We start from the raw sequence: 16,897 nt of genomic DNA, 5'->3' as shown, positions 1-16,897 counted from the left end.
AGGTTCTCTGGGGACCATGTGGTGCTAAGAATTGAACTAGGTCAGGCACATGCTGTTCATGAAACCTGAACAATAGTGTTTGTGGCTGGAGTGATAGCACAGTGGTTAGAGCTATTGCTTTGCACATGGCTGACCTGGGTTCGACCCCTGGCATCCCTTATGGTCCCTTGAGCATCAGCAGGAATGATTCCTGAATGCAGAGCCAGAAGTAACCCCTGAGCACTGCAGGGTGTGGTTCACCAAAACAAATAAACAAACAATTGAAATATTTGAAGACATTAGGATAGTAGTGTCATGTTATTTTACCTGGATTTACTCATGTTGAAGTTGACTTTCAAATGTTTTATTAAGTGTTTGTCTTCTACCTGCAGTTTGAGTTTGCCTAATGAAAATGTAATTCACCTGGATAAGTTGTACCAAGGCAAAGATCTGAAGAGTTAAAACGATGAGGAGACAAATAAGAATTGGTATTGCTAGGCAATGAACTCGAGGCAATGGTAGAGAGGAAGATACTTGCATTTAGGGGTTATTTTTGGCTTCACAATTGGGCTTCCATGTTAGGCTGACACCCATGATAATTAGCCCACTTTGAGTAGTGCTCATGTTTTTCTTTGTGTGATGGACAATGAACACACACACTATTTGCTGGAGTTATTTATTTCATTTTGTGGAATAGCTTTATTTTATTTTACTTTTTGCTTTTAGGAAAGAGAAGTAGAATTAATTTTGCATTTCCTTTTCTCCAGAACAACTTTATTCCTTTCTAATTCTATTTTACACAAGAGACAAGTACGGTCATGCAATTTTTTTTCCATTGCATGCTATTTCTTGTTGGGGTCATTATTATTATCAGAATGTTTGTTGTGTTGCTGGCATTGCCATCCAGTTGGACTTAATGATCAAGAAATTCTCCTTCATGATTAGGAAAGTCTTCAACCTTATCCTGATCTTAGGTCTGTTCTGAGTTGAATTATAATAAACCTATTGCAATTAAGAGTGATCATTCTCAAATTTAGACCACAGAGGTGACTCACTAAGTTACATAAAGCAGAACAATAAACAAAAATCACATGGGGAGTATCACAGGTCTCATTCAGGAATATGGTATTGATATGGAATGATAGTAAAATTCCATCATGCATGAGCACTAAGCTACTTCTCTGGTGTCCTTTTTTTTTTAAATAGGGAATGCTTCACGAATTTGCGTGTCATCCTTCCACAGGGGCCATGCTAATCTTATCTGTATCGTTCCAATTTTAGTATATGTGCTGCTGAAGCAAGCACTCTGATGTCCTTCTTATAGTTTCTAGACTCCTCTCCTCTCCTCTCCTCTCCTCTCCTCTCCTCTCCTCTCCTCTCCTCTCCTCTCCTCTCCTCTCCTCTCCTCTCCTCTCCTCTCCTCTCCTCTCCTCTCCTCTCCTCTCCTCTCCCTCCCCTCCCCTCCCCTCCCCTCCTCCCTCCCCTCCCCTCCCCTCCCCTCCCTCCCCTCCCTCCCTCCCCTCCCCTCCTCTCCTCTCCTCTCCTCCCCTCCTCCTCCCCTCCCCTCCCCTCCCCTCCCCTCCCCTCCCCTCCCTCCCCTCCCCTCCCCCCCCCTCTCCCCTCCCCCCTCCCCTCTCCCCTCCCCTCCCCCCCCTCCCCTCCCCTCCCCTCCCCTCTCCTCTCCTCTCCTCTCCTCATTTTGGGCCACACCCAGTGATGTTCAGGGGTTGCTCCTGGCTATGCGCTCAGAAATTGCTCCTGGCTTGGGGGACACTATGGGATGCCAGGGGATCAAACCCAGGTCCATCCTAGGTCAGCTGTGTGCAAGGCAAAGGCCTTACTGCTGTGCAGCCGCTCTGGCCCCATGCCAGAGTGTTTGTCCAGTGTTGAGGTGTAACTCCAGATTTTTCTCTTTAGATAATTAGTGAAGGTCATACCATGTGGAGTAGTGGAAGGATCTGTCTCAAAGAGTGTGACACTTATCTGGCTGCTCACTTAGAAGGTTTTACTGTATCTGATGGGTTGTAGATGAAGCACCTCAAGAGGAATACCTGAATTGAAGGCGTAGGGCAGATATATTTATTTCTTACCCACGTTTGCTGAAATAAATGACCACATTCTGGGTGATTTAGAATAAGAGAAATTTATTCACACAATTCTAGTGACCAGAAGTCATAATCATGCCATTTATCCCTTCTACATGCTTCCAGGAAGGAAATTTCTCCTATTTTCATACATAACTCTTAAACCTCTAGGGATCCCTGCTCTATGCCTGAATTATGTAATTTATCTTTTGTTTTTCTCTTATCTAGATCCTTGCCATTAGATTCAGGGCCTGCCTGATAACCAGGATGTTGTTTTTTTTTTAATTAATTAAATTGCCAAGATTGTATTCCCAAGTAAAATACTCATAGCCTTAAAGGCCAGGACATTGTTCACCAGAGCAGATAAATTGCCTTAAAAATTTTGTAAGAGGTGACATACATTGTCTTTTTGCCAGTATTTGACAGTAAGAAGCCTTTAGTTAGGCACTTTCCCTTGCCTTCCCTTCCCTTTTCCTTTTTCTTCCCTTCCCTTCCCTTCCCTTCCCTTCCCTTCCCTTCCCTTCCCTTCCCTTCCCTTCCCTTCCCTTCCCTTCCCTTCCCTTCCATTCCCTTCCCTTCCCTTCCCTTCCCTTCCCTTTTCCTTTTCCTTCCCTTCCCTTTTCCTTTTTCTTTCCTTTCCTTCCCTTTTCCTTTTCTTTTTCCCTTCCCTTCCCTTCCCTTCTCTTCCCTTCCCTTCCCTTCCCTTCCCTTCCCTCCCTTCCCTTCCTCCCTTCCCTTCCCTTCCCTTCCCTTCCCTTTCCCTTCCCTTCCCTTCCCTTCCCTTCCCTTCCCTTCCCTTCCCTTCCCTTCCCTCCCCTCCCCTCCCCTTTTCCCTTCTCTTCCGTTCCTTTTTCCCTTCCCTTCCCTTCTCCTTTATTCCTCCCCTCCCTCCCTCCTTCCCTCCCTCCTCCCTTCCTTCCCTCTTCCCTCCCTCCCTTCCTCCCTCCCTCCTCCCCTCCCCTCCCTTCCTTCCCTTCCTTCATTCCTTCCTTCCTTCCTTCCTTCCTTCTTCCTTCCTTCCCTCACTCTCCCTTCCTTCCTTCCTCCCCTCCCTCCCTTCCTTCCTTTCCTCCCTCCCGTCCTTTTTTTCCTCCCTTCCTCCCCTACCTCCTTTCCCTCCCTCCCTTCCTCCCATCCCTCCCTTCCTCCCTTTTCTCCCTCCCTCCCTCCCTCCTTTTCCTTCCTTCCTTCCTTCCTTCCTTCCTTCCTTCCTTCCTTCCTTCCTTCCTTCCTTCCTTCCTTCCTTCCTTCCTTCCTTCCTTCCTTCCTTCCTTACTTACTTCCTCCTTCCCTTTCCTTTCCTCCCTCCTTTCTTACCTTCCTTTCTTCTTTCCCTCCTTCCCATGGTATTTTCCTAGAATTGCCTTTCATATTTTCCTTCAGTGTTCCCTGTAGACATAAGACAGCCTTACCTGTGCTTTAATGGAGAGGTTACAGGGCTGTGTGGCATTCTTAAAAAATTTTTTTTTAGTGCCAGAGGGATAATTCATTGGGCTAGATTGATTTCTTGACTGTCAGGAGAGGCTCCCAAGCACTGAGCCAGGGGGATAACACAGGTGTATGCCCAAAACCAAAAGGAAAGAATAAAATACAAAGAAATGTTATAGAAATGAGCAATGAATTCCACTTTTGTCTTATGAACCACTCTTAATTATTCAAGGGCAGAAGTACATGTATGTTCTAAGGGGGGTCTTTGTTAGACTGTAGTCTATTAGCAGTGGGTATTTTTGTACCCACTTCGTTACTTTTATCAAGGTGATTGCAGCCAGGTGGCCTGGGCATAGTGGCCTATCACTTTTAACACCTTGATTTTGCTAGTGCAGTCAGCTTGAACAATTGCTTCACTCACCTAGGTGACTACTACACACACCACCTAGCATTTCTCTGACATTCCACTACTGCTGCTGTCTGACACACAGATTCTGCCAGTTTCTTTAAAATGGTGAGCCTCTGGATTTAGTTTAGTGAAAAAGTACTGAGTTTCCACTCAAAACACCATATAGGTGTTGAGAGTTAACAAGCACCCTACTTATGCACCTGCCCCACCGCCAGAAGTAGTTTCTCCTTTCTTACTCTTGTGGTATAGATATAAAATCCTATGCACTGCAAGGGATTAGTTTTTAAATAGAACACTCTTTTAGTTTGTTTATAAAATTTCCATCTAAGAAAGACCATGTACTAAATATATACAGATGTGACGTTTTGTAGTTTCAGAGTCTTCGGAGCTTTCAAGAGCCAATTTCAAGCACCTGCTTGTTTCACCGCCTTCTTCCTCTCAAATTAGCTGAATCTTTAAGCTCTGACATTAGAACCTGCCTTGCTTGTACCATATTTTGGGACTTAGTCAAAACTAAGGTCATCTGTTTCATATGGACAAATCTGAACTCCTATTTTTTAATTTTTGTGAAGTGGAACATGGAGAACAATTGACATGAGACAGAAATTACTTTTCTGTTCCTTTTGTCCTGAAAGAGGCAGTGACTGTCATCTCTTATGATATTGGACTATCGACTGCTGAGCTGGGATGGGTCCACAGGACTGTCTATTTGGTTTAAGAGATGGGAGATGGCTTCTTTCATAGAGACTTGGATGGCACGGTCCACTTGGGGCGAGGTATACCAATACTAGAATTGCTTTCTTCGGGTCTGGATATCTGATAGTATCAGGTCACTTGTCTTATCTCCTTTGTGGGGTCAAAGGACATGTCCCCCTCCCCAATTTTTATAGATGATATAAGGCAAGCAAATATGCTATCTAATCAAAGGAATAAGGATTTGCAAGCATTATATATGGCTTAATTTTGGTATCTGTGATGATATTGGGATATCTAGATATTGGGAGATATAGTTGAAGACCACCAAAAAGTAATCAAGACCTAGTAGCCCATTATTCCTTGAAGTATAACAACACTAGGTCCCATAGATGGAATCTTTTGAAGCACTTATTGCAGCATTTACCAGGTTAGAGCTCTAATCAAGCTTTGCCTTCTTTTTGTGTTCCATGATCAGACCAGACTTGAGTATAGTAGAGCCCCTTTGTTCTTGAAATTGAAATTTCCAAGATTACCTCTCCTATGTGTTCTAAATATGTTTTGTAATGAGTTGATGAGTTTTCCTTGACAATCAACTTCACCTCTCTAGGGTCATTCTGTTGGTTCAGTTTTCTCTCCAGCCTTTTCTTTCTCTCTTAAAAACACTTCCTTGTCCAGATAACCCAGTTTTCCTTGAATTCTCTGCCTCCTTCTTCTTGAGAACTTGCTAGATTCTCATACTTCTGTCAATAATGTTTACAGTAGTGTAGCATCTGGGAAATGGAAGGGGTTGATGACCTATTCCAATTGGTAGCCCATTGGCAAAACCCGTGTCTTTGGGCAGGTTATATTTCATGCTGTTCCTTTGCAACAAGTATCACACTCAGAGGATACTTGCCAGGCTAGTTTATTACTTGGCTTTGCTTGCTTAGATCGCCAGAATCTTGGTTATGGCAATGAATAGAATTCTGTTAGCAAATTCTTTAGTCCTCTTTGGAGGACTTCTTTTACTTAGGACTTTTGGAGACAACAAAGACTTAGTTGAGAATGCTTAAACTCACATGTTGGGGTGTGTGTGTGTTGTGTGTGTGTGTGCGTGTGTGTGCGTGCGTGCGAGCACACGTGTTAAATAGAACTTATGGGGATAGAGCGCTTTGTTGGTCTGTGTTTTTATTATTTGAATTCCTAAAGTTAAAAGATTACCTTGGTAAGAAGAATTATGACAGACCACTAAAAAAATGAGTCATAGCTCAGCTAGAGGTTCTTCATGCTTAGCACTTTCTTTTACACTAGGACAGTGGTCGGCAACCTTTTTTTTCAACTGAGCCAAATCTTGCCAAAACCACGATTGAAATTTATTTTGAGAGCCACACAGGGTGCGCACTGACAGAGGCTAGGAGCAGAGTCCTGACTCCTGGAGCGACTGCCCGGCACACAGAAGAGCCAAATTCAAAGTGTAAAGAGCCACACGTGGTTTGCAAGCCGCAGGTTGCCGACCACTGCACTAGGACATCTTGCACTAGGACACTTGATATTTTCTTATTATTCTCCTCAAAAAACTGGTCTGTATTAATCAGTGTTCCTGATTTTCCTTAAAAAAGGTTAAATGAGAGACAGAGGAAATGGCTCAAAGGCTAGATTGTCTGCTTCTACTTTGCAAGCAGGAACCCTTTGATTTTGTGCTCCTCACACTCCCCTCCTCAAAAGTGTAGCTGGGAACAGTCTCCATCACCACCAAACTTGGAGTTGCTCCTGTGCTTCTCCTGCATTGCCCAAAAAGCCAAAATAATGCAATAACATCCTTTTGGAAATATTTCTGTTCATTTGTCCTTCCCTCACCCTTCCCTCCACCATAACCTCTTATCAGGTTTGTTGTTTTCATTTTTATTTTCAATGTCTATTAAACAAAAACGATTCCTCTTCTCATGGAAATTATCCATCTATTGACCTCTGGCCAATGTTCCTGACCCTTAGTACTTCTGGCTTTGTTGAAAATATCATTTCCCTTTAAGATACCTGTGTGTTTGGTACTAAGATAGAATTAATGAGGAACTTGGGGCCGGAGTGGTGACGCAAGCTGTAAGGAGTCTGCCTTGTAAGTGCTAGCCTAGGACGGACCGTGGTTCCATCTCCTTGCATCCCATATGGTCCCTCAAAGTCAGGAGCGATTTCTGAGCACATAGCCAGGAGTAACCCCTGAGTGTCATGGGTGTGACCCAAAAACAAAACAAACAAAAACAAAACAAAAAAAAATTAATGAGGAACTTTAAAGGTTCAAGCAAAGCAGGAGAGACAAGTGGTGACAAAGTCAAGGGATTTATATATTAATTTTTATTCTTTCTTTTGGGCCACACCAGGTGGTGCTCAGGGGTTACTCCAGGCTCTGTGCTCAGAAATTGCTCCTGGCAGGCTCAGGGACTATATGGGATGCCAGTAATCAAACCTCGGTCTGTCCAGGATCAGTTGCATGCAAAGCAAACACCTTACCACTGTTCTATCTCTCCAGTCCCAAGGAATTTATTTAAAAAATAAAACTTGGGGGCCGGAGAGATAGTATGGAGGTAAGGCATTTGCCTTTCATGCAGAAGGTCATTTGTTTGAATCCCGGCATCCCATATGGTCCTCCAAGCCTGCCAGGAGCGATTTCTGAGTGTGAATCCAGGAGTAACCCCCGAGTGCTGCTGGGTGTGACCCAAAAACCAAAATAAAATAAAATTAAAAAAATAAGAAATAAAACTTTATGCTTATTACTTACAAATTATGCCATGTACCTTGGTGCATCTTAAGGTACGAGGTTTTTAATGTAACAGAAGCTTCTTTCATTTGTGTACTTCTCTGGGAATTCACCTGACAAATGTTGTATTAAAGGGTCCTCCTTCCCTCCCTCCCTCCCTCCCTCCCTCCCTCCCTCCCTCCCTCCCTCCCTCCCTCCCTCCCTCCCTCTCTCCCCCTCACACCCGGAAGCACTCAGGGCTTACTTCTGACTCTGTACTCAGAAATCATTCCTGGCAGGCACTGGGGATACCGGGATTTCAACCACCGCTGGTCTGGGGTCAGCTGCTTGCAAGGCAAACACCCTACCGCTGTGCTATCTCTCCTGCCCTGGAGTTTTCTTAAGTAAACAGGAATTCAGTATGCATGGGTGGAGATGTTTTTGTTTAGTGAATAATGTAAAATAAGTTGTGTGGGGATAGAAAAGCCAAGGCATTTTATAGTGCATTTTCAGATCCTTGCATCTGATGGTTGATATTAGACATCTTTTAATATATATATTGAAAAAATGTGAATTACAAAATGCCAAAGATATTTGTGATTGGCTTTTAGGCATATAGTGCTCCAACAACAATCCCCTCTCCAGTGTCAACTAATATTAGATATCTTTATAGTCTTAAGCTTTCAGGTTATGGGCCACTAGCGAGAAGATCCGTGAGTTTTCCTTCCTTGACTAATAATGCCAAATGGTGCTGATTTCCCTCCCTCCTTTCCTCCCTCCCTCCTTCTCTGCTTAGTTCTTACTCTTGGTTCTGAACTCAGTGATTACTCTAGGTGGGCATGGGGGGACCATATGGATTACTGGGCTTGAATATGGGTTGGCCATATATAAGGCAAATGTCCTACCCACTGTACTATTGTTCTGACTCTTGGTTTTCTTTCTTTAAAACATATTTGTGTGATGTAGGAGAATGGTATAGCCATATATCTAAAGTACAGACTTGGACTGGAGCAATAGCACAGCAGGTAGGGCATTTGCCTTGCATGCGTTGATCCAGCTTTGATCCCTGGCATCTCATATAGTCACCTGTGCCTGCCAGGAGTAATTTCTGAGTGCAGGGCCAGGAGTAACCCAAGTGCTACCAGATGTAACCCTAAACCAAAAGTAGATTAAAAAATAAAATAAAATATACTCAATAACATTGAACACATGAGATCTAAACTACAATACAACTTTGAAATGTGCCTATCAAAGTGGCAGTGGAAGGCTTGGGGTAGGGAAAACATGGGAACACTTGTGGAAGGAAGTTGACACTGGTAGTGGGAATAGTGTTGAAATAGTGTTTGCCAAAAACTCAACTATTAAGTGACTTTGTAAATCATGCTTATTTAATTAAATAAACATTAAAAAAATTCTGGCTGGTAAAGCTATGTATGTACAAAGCATTTCTATTCTCCAGCAAGAAAGTCAGATGAACTGATGGTAGAATTGAGCCTGGATGTGACTCTTGCTTAATTATAGTGCTTAGCACTTGACATTTCACTGTCTTACTTGCAAAAATGATAAATTGTGGGCAAAACAGCCCACAGATTTATACATTATAAAGTTTTCACCTTACTTTGTTAGAATATCTGCAATATTCTTTATAGATCATCAAATACTTAACAGAGTGGAAAACTAAAAGCTCAAGTGTTCCAGGTTGTTAATGATTATAAAGTAATCAGAAGTCAAGATGAAGCAAAGTTAAATTATAATGGTTTTTCAAAGGGACATAAAAAGCAATGAAAATCAAGATAGAACTTATCTCAAATGTATCTAGCTTTCATTTTGTGTTAATTGGCAGAAATCTGAACTGCTATATTCTACTCCTACAAATGGTGCTTGGTAGTTGAATTTAGATATATGATATTAAAACATAGCCCTTTATATTAAGGCAGTATAGCATTGGTATTGAGGCAATCCAAAGAAAGAAGAACCTTCTGGATTTCAGACAGATTCCCCAAAGTTTATCAAATTTAAAACTTGTTTTTGATATGTTTTACTTTCTTAGTAAATTTCATTTATAATATAAATATATTATTCCTAAAGCAATATCATTTATTAGGTAAGAAAGCCATAAACATAAAATAAAAACAAGACTCTGGTAATGCTAGCTAAAGACTTTGGCTTGCTAAAGCCTTTGAACTTACTTTTGGCTTTTCTCTTATTTTTTTATTTTGGTCCATGTTCAAGGATCACTTCTGATAGTGCTCTGGCAACCACAAACAGTATAGGAGATAGAACTTGGGCCAGCTGAGCTGTGTGCAAGACAACCATCTGATTTGCTGTACTATCTATATCTACTCCCTCCATTCATTTTATTTATTTTTTATTATTATATTTATATTTTATTATTAACCCATGCAGGGTTATGTCTGATCCAGGGCCTGGCACATGTCAGATACATATGGACTCTATCATTTAAAACCATCTCTTCACTTAAGAAAAATGCCTGCAAATGTTAGCATATAGAATCTAAGTGGAAATCCCTTTTTCATGCTGTCACAAAACTTAAAGAATAGGAAGGCAGTGTCTTTCTCATATTGTAACATTGTTTTCCAAATATGAGACTGAAGTCATGCCTCACACCATAATACAGGCCCCTTAAGGTGTGTGTGTGTGTGTGTGTGTGTGTGTGTGTGTGTGTGTGTGTGTGTGTGTGTGTGTGTGTGTATAAAAATGTGTAAACTTCTGCAAAGAATTTTGGTAAATTTATTTTTTTTGGTCTTATGTATGCTGAAGTAGAGGCAAGCTTTTCAAGGCCATCCAAAGTAAATAGATGGAATATGGTGACTTAAAGCAAGTGTAAGAGTTTCTAGTTTAGGGCTGAAGTGATAGCCTTGCATGAGGCTGACCTGGGTTCAATCCCCAGAATCCTATAGTCCCCCAAGCAATTTCTGAGCACAGAGCCAGGAGTAATCTTTGAACGCCACTGGGTGTGGCCCACAAAATAATCAAACAACAGTAACAAATCCAAGAATTTCTAGTTTAATCTTGGTTGTAGGTTTTAATGTAGAATTTTTGTTTTACTCCTGAGTTAATTCTCTCACATTTTGCTTGGTTTATCTGCTGCATTTAGGAATTTATTTTGCAGTATATGTGACTGATATGGTGCAGAAAAGAATCAGATATTGGTTCCAACTTTATTTTGTTGTCTTGAGGACTCAGTGCTGACATCACAAATGGGACAATGTTCTGAATGCATATGTAGTAGTGATTCTCCAATCATGGCCCCTTTGACTGGTTTCCTTCCTCAGGTCTTCCCTCTCCTTCATCCCATCCCAATGGTTTGCTCACTGGTTTCTGGTCATGTCCCTCAATTTCATGGATTTTACCTGACACCTATAAAATACTTTGGGGGCCCATAGGAAAGTCATATGTCCCTGGTAGGAAAATACTGCTCTGTGGCATACTTGATAAATGTGTACATATCTGCACAGAGCATCTGAACATAGATGATTTTGCTCACTCAGAATTCCATGACTGACTTATGCCTGTATACCTCCCTATTTATTCCCTGTGGGGTTCAAAAATTGTATCTTTTTTTTCAGTATTTTATAGTACTTCCAAATACCTGATGTTGATTTACCTAAATGCTTCCTTTTGACATGTGAAATATAATTAAGAAATAAATTATCTTTGAGCCGTAGAAACATTACACTTAGGTGGGCATTTGCCTTGCACACTACTGACCTTGATTCTATCTCCAGCACCATATATGATCTCCCAGCATGATGATAAATGATCTTTGAGCACAGAGTCAAGAGTAAATCCTGAGAATAGCTAGGTGCAGCTCAAAAGCCAAAAGAAAAAACAAAAAGAAAAAACTATAAATGTATGAATATCTGGCTTCCTTCCTTTAGGGTAGATAATAACGTATAGGCACATTTAATTGTTAAATCCTTTTGAGAAAATATTGCACCTATGTGAAGTCTTACATTTAAAAATTGACTTTGATAATTCCATTGCTGGAAAAAATACTTCCTAGTCCATAGTTGAAAAAGAAAAGAATCTGTACAGGAAAATTTTTTATTGATTATCATGAATTTTTTAAAGTAGAAATGTTTTGCCAGTAGGTCGATAAGTATACTAATCTAAGTAACATGATGTAAGCATAACTCTGGTATGAATAATCTTGTAAAGTTACAATGATTAAATTGTAAAATAGTAAATCCACAAATGCTTACTTAGTAAATGAAAAAGTACTATTATTAGAGTGTATATGTACTATGATCGGAACTGTGTGATCCATATACATAGACTTACACACAGGAACCTGGAGATGACATGAAATTAGGGTGTTGTTTAAAAAAATCTTAATATTCTTTTAGTGCTATAAAGCTTTTGTTGGGATGAAATTCAAGAGAAGAAAATGATATAAATTGATTACGTGCATGTAAAAACTGACAGTAAGACAAACTCAATTCGATTGTATAGAAAAATCAAGTAAATGTGAACTTTAAGAATGCGATTAAACTTACATGTTGCTCAGATGTTGTATGTGGTTACCAGCAATTTATTTAACTTGTGATTGTGTGATGGCATCTCCCAGTCTCACCTAGCATAGTGTTATTGCCTTTGTTATTACTAAATAAATGATTCTTAATCTTTTTATGTCAGGAACTGGCACCACTTCTCAGATTGGTGGTTGAAAATGACTGCACTGAAGAATTAGTGTTACATTTAAATGATTTTTTAATTTGTTTTCATTTGGAAGCCATACCAAGTGATGCTTGGTTTCTTGTGCTTGGTGGTCATTCTGGGAGTGTGTGCTCAGGAAAACATGTGGGTGCTAAGGTCAAACCCGGTTGGCTACATACATATGTTAAATCCTATACTCTATTTCCAGCCACATTCAATTTGTTTTACTGTCCACATTAAAACTTATATCTACCAGTTTATATTCATCTTGGGCACCATGGTTTGCAAACTGTTATTAGTAGAATTTCATAAATGAACAGCTCCACACACTATATCCAGGTTTCTGCTTCCCTGCACCATTGTCCTAGAGCCCTCCATAAGCTACTTACTAAATACAGGTTCTCAATTTTTATTGCCTTGGGCATTTGTTAATTCCCCTATTCTATTTCTTCATATCCCACGTACGAGAGATCATTTTGTGTCTACCCCTCTCCTTTTGACTAACTTCACATAGGATTTCATTCTTCCTAACAGCTGAGTAGTACCATCATTTATTTGGTTATCTGTTTTTTTGTTTTTTTTTGTTTTTTTTTTTTTTTTTTTTGGTTTTTGGGCCACACCCTGTGACGCTCAGGGGTTACTCCTGGCTATGCGCTCAGAAGTTGCTCCTGGCTTCTTGGGGGACCATATGGGACGCCGGGGGATCGAACCGCGGTCCGTGCGCAGGCAAGGCAGGCACCTTAGCTCCAGCGCCACCGCCCGGCCCCTGGTTATCTGTTTTTGAACACCTGAGTTGTTTCCAGATTTTGGCTACTCTGAACAGTGCTGCAATGGACATAGGAATGTAGGTGTCTTTTCTAAATTGAGCTTTTGGACTCTTTGGGGTAGATGACCAAAAGTAGAATTGCTAGGTCATTTGGAAGCAATCCCTAATTATTTGAAAAGTGTTTAGATTGTTTTCCAAAAAGAATAGCCTCACTTTTAAAAATTCAAGTGGTATAATAGAAGTAGTATAAAGATGATCAGAATAATTACCCAGAATCATTACCATTTTCTACTAATGACCATAGGTAGCATTTTTGTGAGTATTCTTTCAACCCTCTGTGAATACAAATGTAATTTGCATGAAAGAGATTGCATGTCTTTGCTTGGCACCATTATTTTTTTGTACATCATTACTATATGTCTTTGTATATTAGTGAGTTTATATTTTGCTTATATTTTTGGTTTTTTTATTTCTTGTGTCTCCACTACTCAAACACGATGCTTGCTAATTTCTGGCTTGTAAATAAATACATGCTCAATAAATAGTTAATGAATCATATTTGTTTTAGGCTATAATATCTAAGTAGGATTTTCATGAACATTTAGTTTATTTCTTGTTGTCCACTGTTATGAATAATACCATCCCTTCATTTGAAATAGGCTGGGCATTTTGTGAAAAATCTTTATGGGTTGACAGTCTTGGCAGTGAGAAGACAAAGCTCTTTACCCTCTGTCTACTTGAAATATTTGTTAGCTGCTGCCAATCATTCTTGTTAGAGTGAATTAGTCTGAAATTCTTCTCTTTTCTGTCAGAGGTCAGATTCAGATGAACAGAGCTTGATTTTGTGTTGACCTTATTTCTTGAAGACTATTTTTTATGCATAAAAGAGCACCAGTGGAATTACTTTTTTGTCACTTTTCGGAGTTATGGTTAGATTTTCCCTAGCTGAGTTAAAAGGGGAAGAAAAAGGAACGGGTAGAAATGCATTCTGTACGTATTAAAAGAGTAGTTTAAATTTTTCAGAATCTCTGACTCCCTAGAGATTATAAACTCACCACATTTCCTCCATGCACAGAAAAGGCACATGTGTTTTGATCATCATGGCCCTGGAGGAGAGGCTCTCTGCTGAAGAACCGCTGATCTCTTTTTTTTTTTTTTTTTTTTTTTCTGCCAGAGTCACCTTGCTCTTTGCATGTATGTGATGAAGTTTCACTGCATGGAGACTTTTGTTTTTTTTTTTTAAATCTTGATATGTTTGAGTTGGGAGCTATGTGGAGTGAGTTAATATATAATTTTTGGTGAGCAAAAGGAAGATTGCAACATTTAATTTTATTTGTATAGAAACAGCCTATAATCAGATGCCTCTATGATTCTTGTTATTGACATAACCTTCTGATCAGAGTACATTAAAGACATAAGAGCTTTTGTTGCAGAGAATAGTTGTATTGAGTCATTTTCTTTCCTTCACTCAGCAGCCCAGACTTACCTCATCCTCAATGTGCATTTATTTATTTAGTCATTGAGCCATTTTGCAGAACTTTATATTGAGCACTCTTGAACCAGGTATTTTATTAATTATGGGGCTAGAAAGATGATGCCAAGAACAATTTATGCCAGGGGTCTCAAATTCAATTTACTTGGGGGCCGCAGGAGGCAAAGTCGGGCTGAGGCAGGACCGCATAAGGGATTTCACACACACACAAAAAAAGTCCTCAAACAGTTAACAGTTTTAATTATTTCTTCTGAACATGAATAGAACATTGAGTGAAGATCATGAACAGTTCTTCTGAACATGGCATCTTTTGCCTATTCCTTGCTGCCAGAGACTTGACAGCACTTCTTCTCACAAATCTGAACCTCATTTGGCTTTAGAGAGGAAGCAGTTGAGACCCTCAGTATGGGACCATCATTAAGTCTAGACCTGTACTTTGACTTACTGAAGTTCAATGTGAAGAATAACTTTTCACACAAATATGTGCACCCAAAAAGGCACATGGTGCGTTTGAACATTTGGGGAAGCTCAGGGAAGCTGGGGGCCAATTCTCTCAAAAATTGCCCATGCATGTCTGCTTTTCCACTAGTCTCCCTGAACTTGGCTCTGAGATCAGAGTTGCATTGCAGGTCAATGAGCTCCATTTGAAGCACAGAAGGGGCATCTTGCACATCAAAGGAAAAGGGGTCCACAAAAATTTGGAAAGTGGCTTTGTGCTTTTTGAAGTCTGCAAATCTGTGATCAAATTCCTTCTCTAGCTTAAAAATAGCATCAACATATTTCTCATCACTGAATGGTATGCCTGCATCCACAAGTTTCTTGCATGCTGGAAAATGGCAAAGGTTTGTCTGAGAGAGCTGGGATTTCCGTAACACAAGTTTTGTGGAGAATGCTCTCACATTGTCATAGGCAGCACTGATAAGCTGCCCCGGGCCTTTAACATCTTATTTAGTACATTCAGCTTGTGTGTGATGTCAACAAGAAAAGCTAAGTCCATGAGCCATTTGTGATCACTCAACTCAGAAACAGCATTCCCATCCTTCTCCACGAAGGCTTTCACTTCTCTCAACTCAAAAAATCTTTTCAGGACATTTCCCCTTCTGAGCCAACATACCTTGGTGAAATAGAGCAGATCTTCGTGTTCTGAGTCCATTGCCTCTAAAAAAGCACGGAACCTCCTGTGCTTTAAGCCCCTGGATCTGATTTGGTTGATGCATTTCACAACAACAGACATCACATTGTCACACGGCAGGCATTTACTGCAAAGGGCCTGCTGATGGATAATGCAGTGAAGAGCAATGGCCTTCTCTACACCCTCCTCTTCAAGTATTTTTTGAACAAGTGCCACCAGTCCATTTTTCCTCCCTGTCATCGATGGCGCTCCATCAGTTATTATTCAAACAAACCTCTTCCATGGCAAATCTGCATTCTCAATGGCATCACACAGATGCCGAAATATCTCATTAGCGGTGGTCTGGCCTTGCATTGGAATTATTGTGAGCAGCTCCTCTGTCAATATTCAAAATTGCAATCAACACCACGGACATAAATTGTGAGCTGCACAGTGTCTGTTATATCTGTGTCCTCGTCAAGAGCAACTGAGTATGCATCAAAACATTTGGCTTCCTCACACAGTTGATGATAAATGTCACTTGACATGTCAGAAATGTGCTCTGCCACAGTGTTGGCAGAAAAGCTGATTTTGCTAAACTGACCTTTCTTTTCCAGACAGTTACTACTTTCAGCCTGTAACATACATTTTTTAACAAACTCTCCTTTTGTGAATGGTTTCCCTGTCTTAGCAATCATCTCACTAACCATGTAACTAGCTTTGACTGATGCAACATTCTCTTTGGTTGCTTTCTTGAAGAAATCTTGTTGCCTCATTAGACATGCTTTAAGACTGGCAACCTGCTTGGCTCTCTCATTTCCTTGATATTTTGCACATTCCTCAGCATGTTTAGTTGAATAATGGCATTTCAAGTTGTATTCCTTGTGCACTGCAACTTTCTCTGAGCAAATAAGACATGTGGGGATTCCCTTGTGCTCAACAAAGAAATACTGCGTCCCCCACTTTTCCTGAAATTGTCTGTGCTCGTCATCAATCTTTCTCTTCACTGCAGGCTTTGATGAAGTCATGATGAAGGTATGACAAAATCTAATTCTGTAATAAACTTTTCTCCCTTCTCTCCCTTAGGCCTCCGATAATGCAAGAGAGAGCGGGCAGGAGCAGTGGAAATGACGTCTGCGCTAGGTGCAAAGTATGCGCGATTATTCACTTACCGAATATTCGCAATAAAAATCGCATTAGTAAGGAAAAAATCGCAAAAAATCACATTAAACATTTGCATACCCTGAATGGAACTGCTTGGGGTATGTGAATGTTTAAAGCAATTTTTTTCTTACTAATGCGATTTTTATTGCGATTATTTAGTAAGCGAATAATTGTGAATACTGCGATATTTGAAGGTCGGCCACGGGCCACAAATGTTGTACAGAGGGCCTCAAACGACTCGAGGGCTGCGTGTTTGAGACCCCTGATTTATGCCCTTTGAGGAAGTGTGATCAAGTAGGAGATAGACATGGAAGGAAACAAATGGAGTGAAGTTGTGTTTGTTGGTTTACCTCCAACTACCAGAGCTGGTTCAAGATA

The 16,897-nt window shown here is 40.5% G+C and overlaps 1 protein-coding gene and 1 non-coding gene across 2 annotated transcripts in view; one reads left to right on the top strand and one right to left on the bottom strand.

Moving 5' to 3' along the window:
• ARHGAP26 (Rho GTPase activating protein 26) overlaps nucleotides 1-16,897 on the top strand; it is a 517,227-nt gene that overhangs the window by 204,635 nt on the left and 295,695 nt on the right. The gene's annotated exons all lie outside the window — the stretch shown is intronic.
• On the bottom strand, nucleotides 1,178-1,284 carry LOC126029114 (U6 spliceosomal RNA). Its single transcript, XR_007502767.1, has one exon. It is a non-coding gene; the product is annotated as a U6 spliceosomal RNA (small nuclear RNA).

The sequence above is a fragment of the Suncus etruscus genome, chromosome 14 (genome assembly GCF_024139225.1).
Source record: "Suncus etruscus isolate mSunEtr1 chromosome 14, mSunEtr1.pri.cur, whole genome shotgun sequence".
NCBI lineage: Eukaryota > Metazoa > Chordata > Mammalia > Eulipotyphla > Soricidae > Suncus > Suncus etruscus.
Note: the sequence above shows the minus strand (reverse complement) of the source record. Positions and strands in the feature narration are given on the sequence as shown.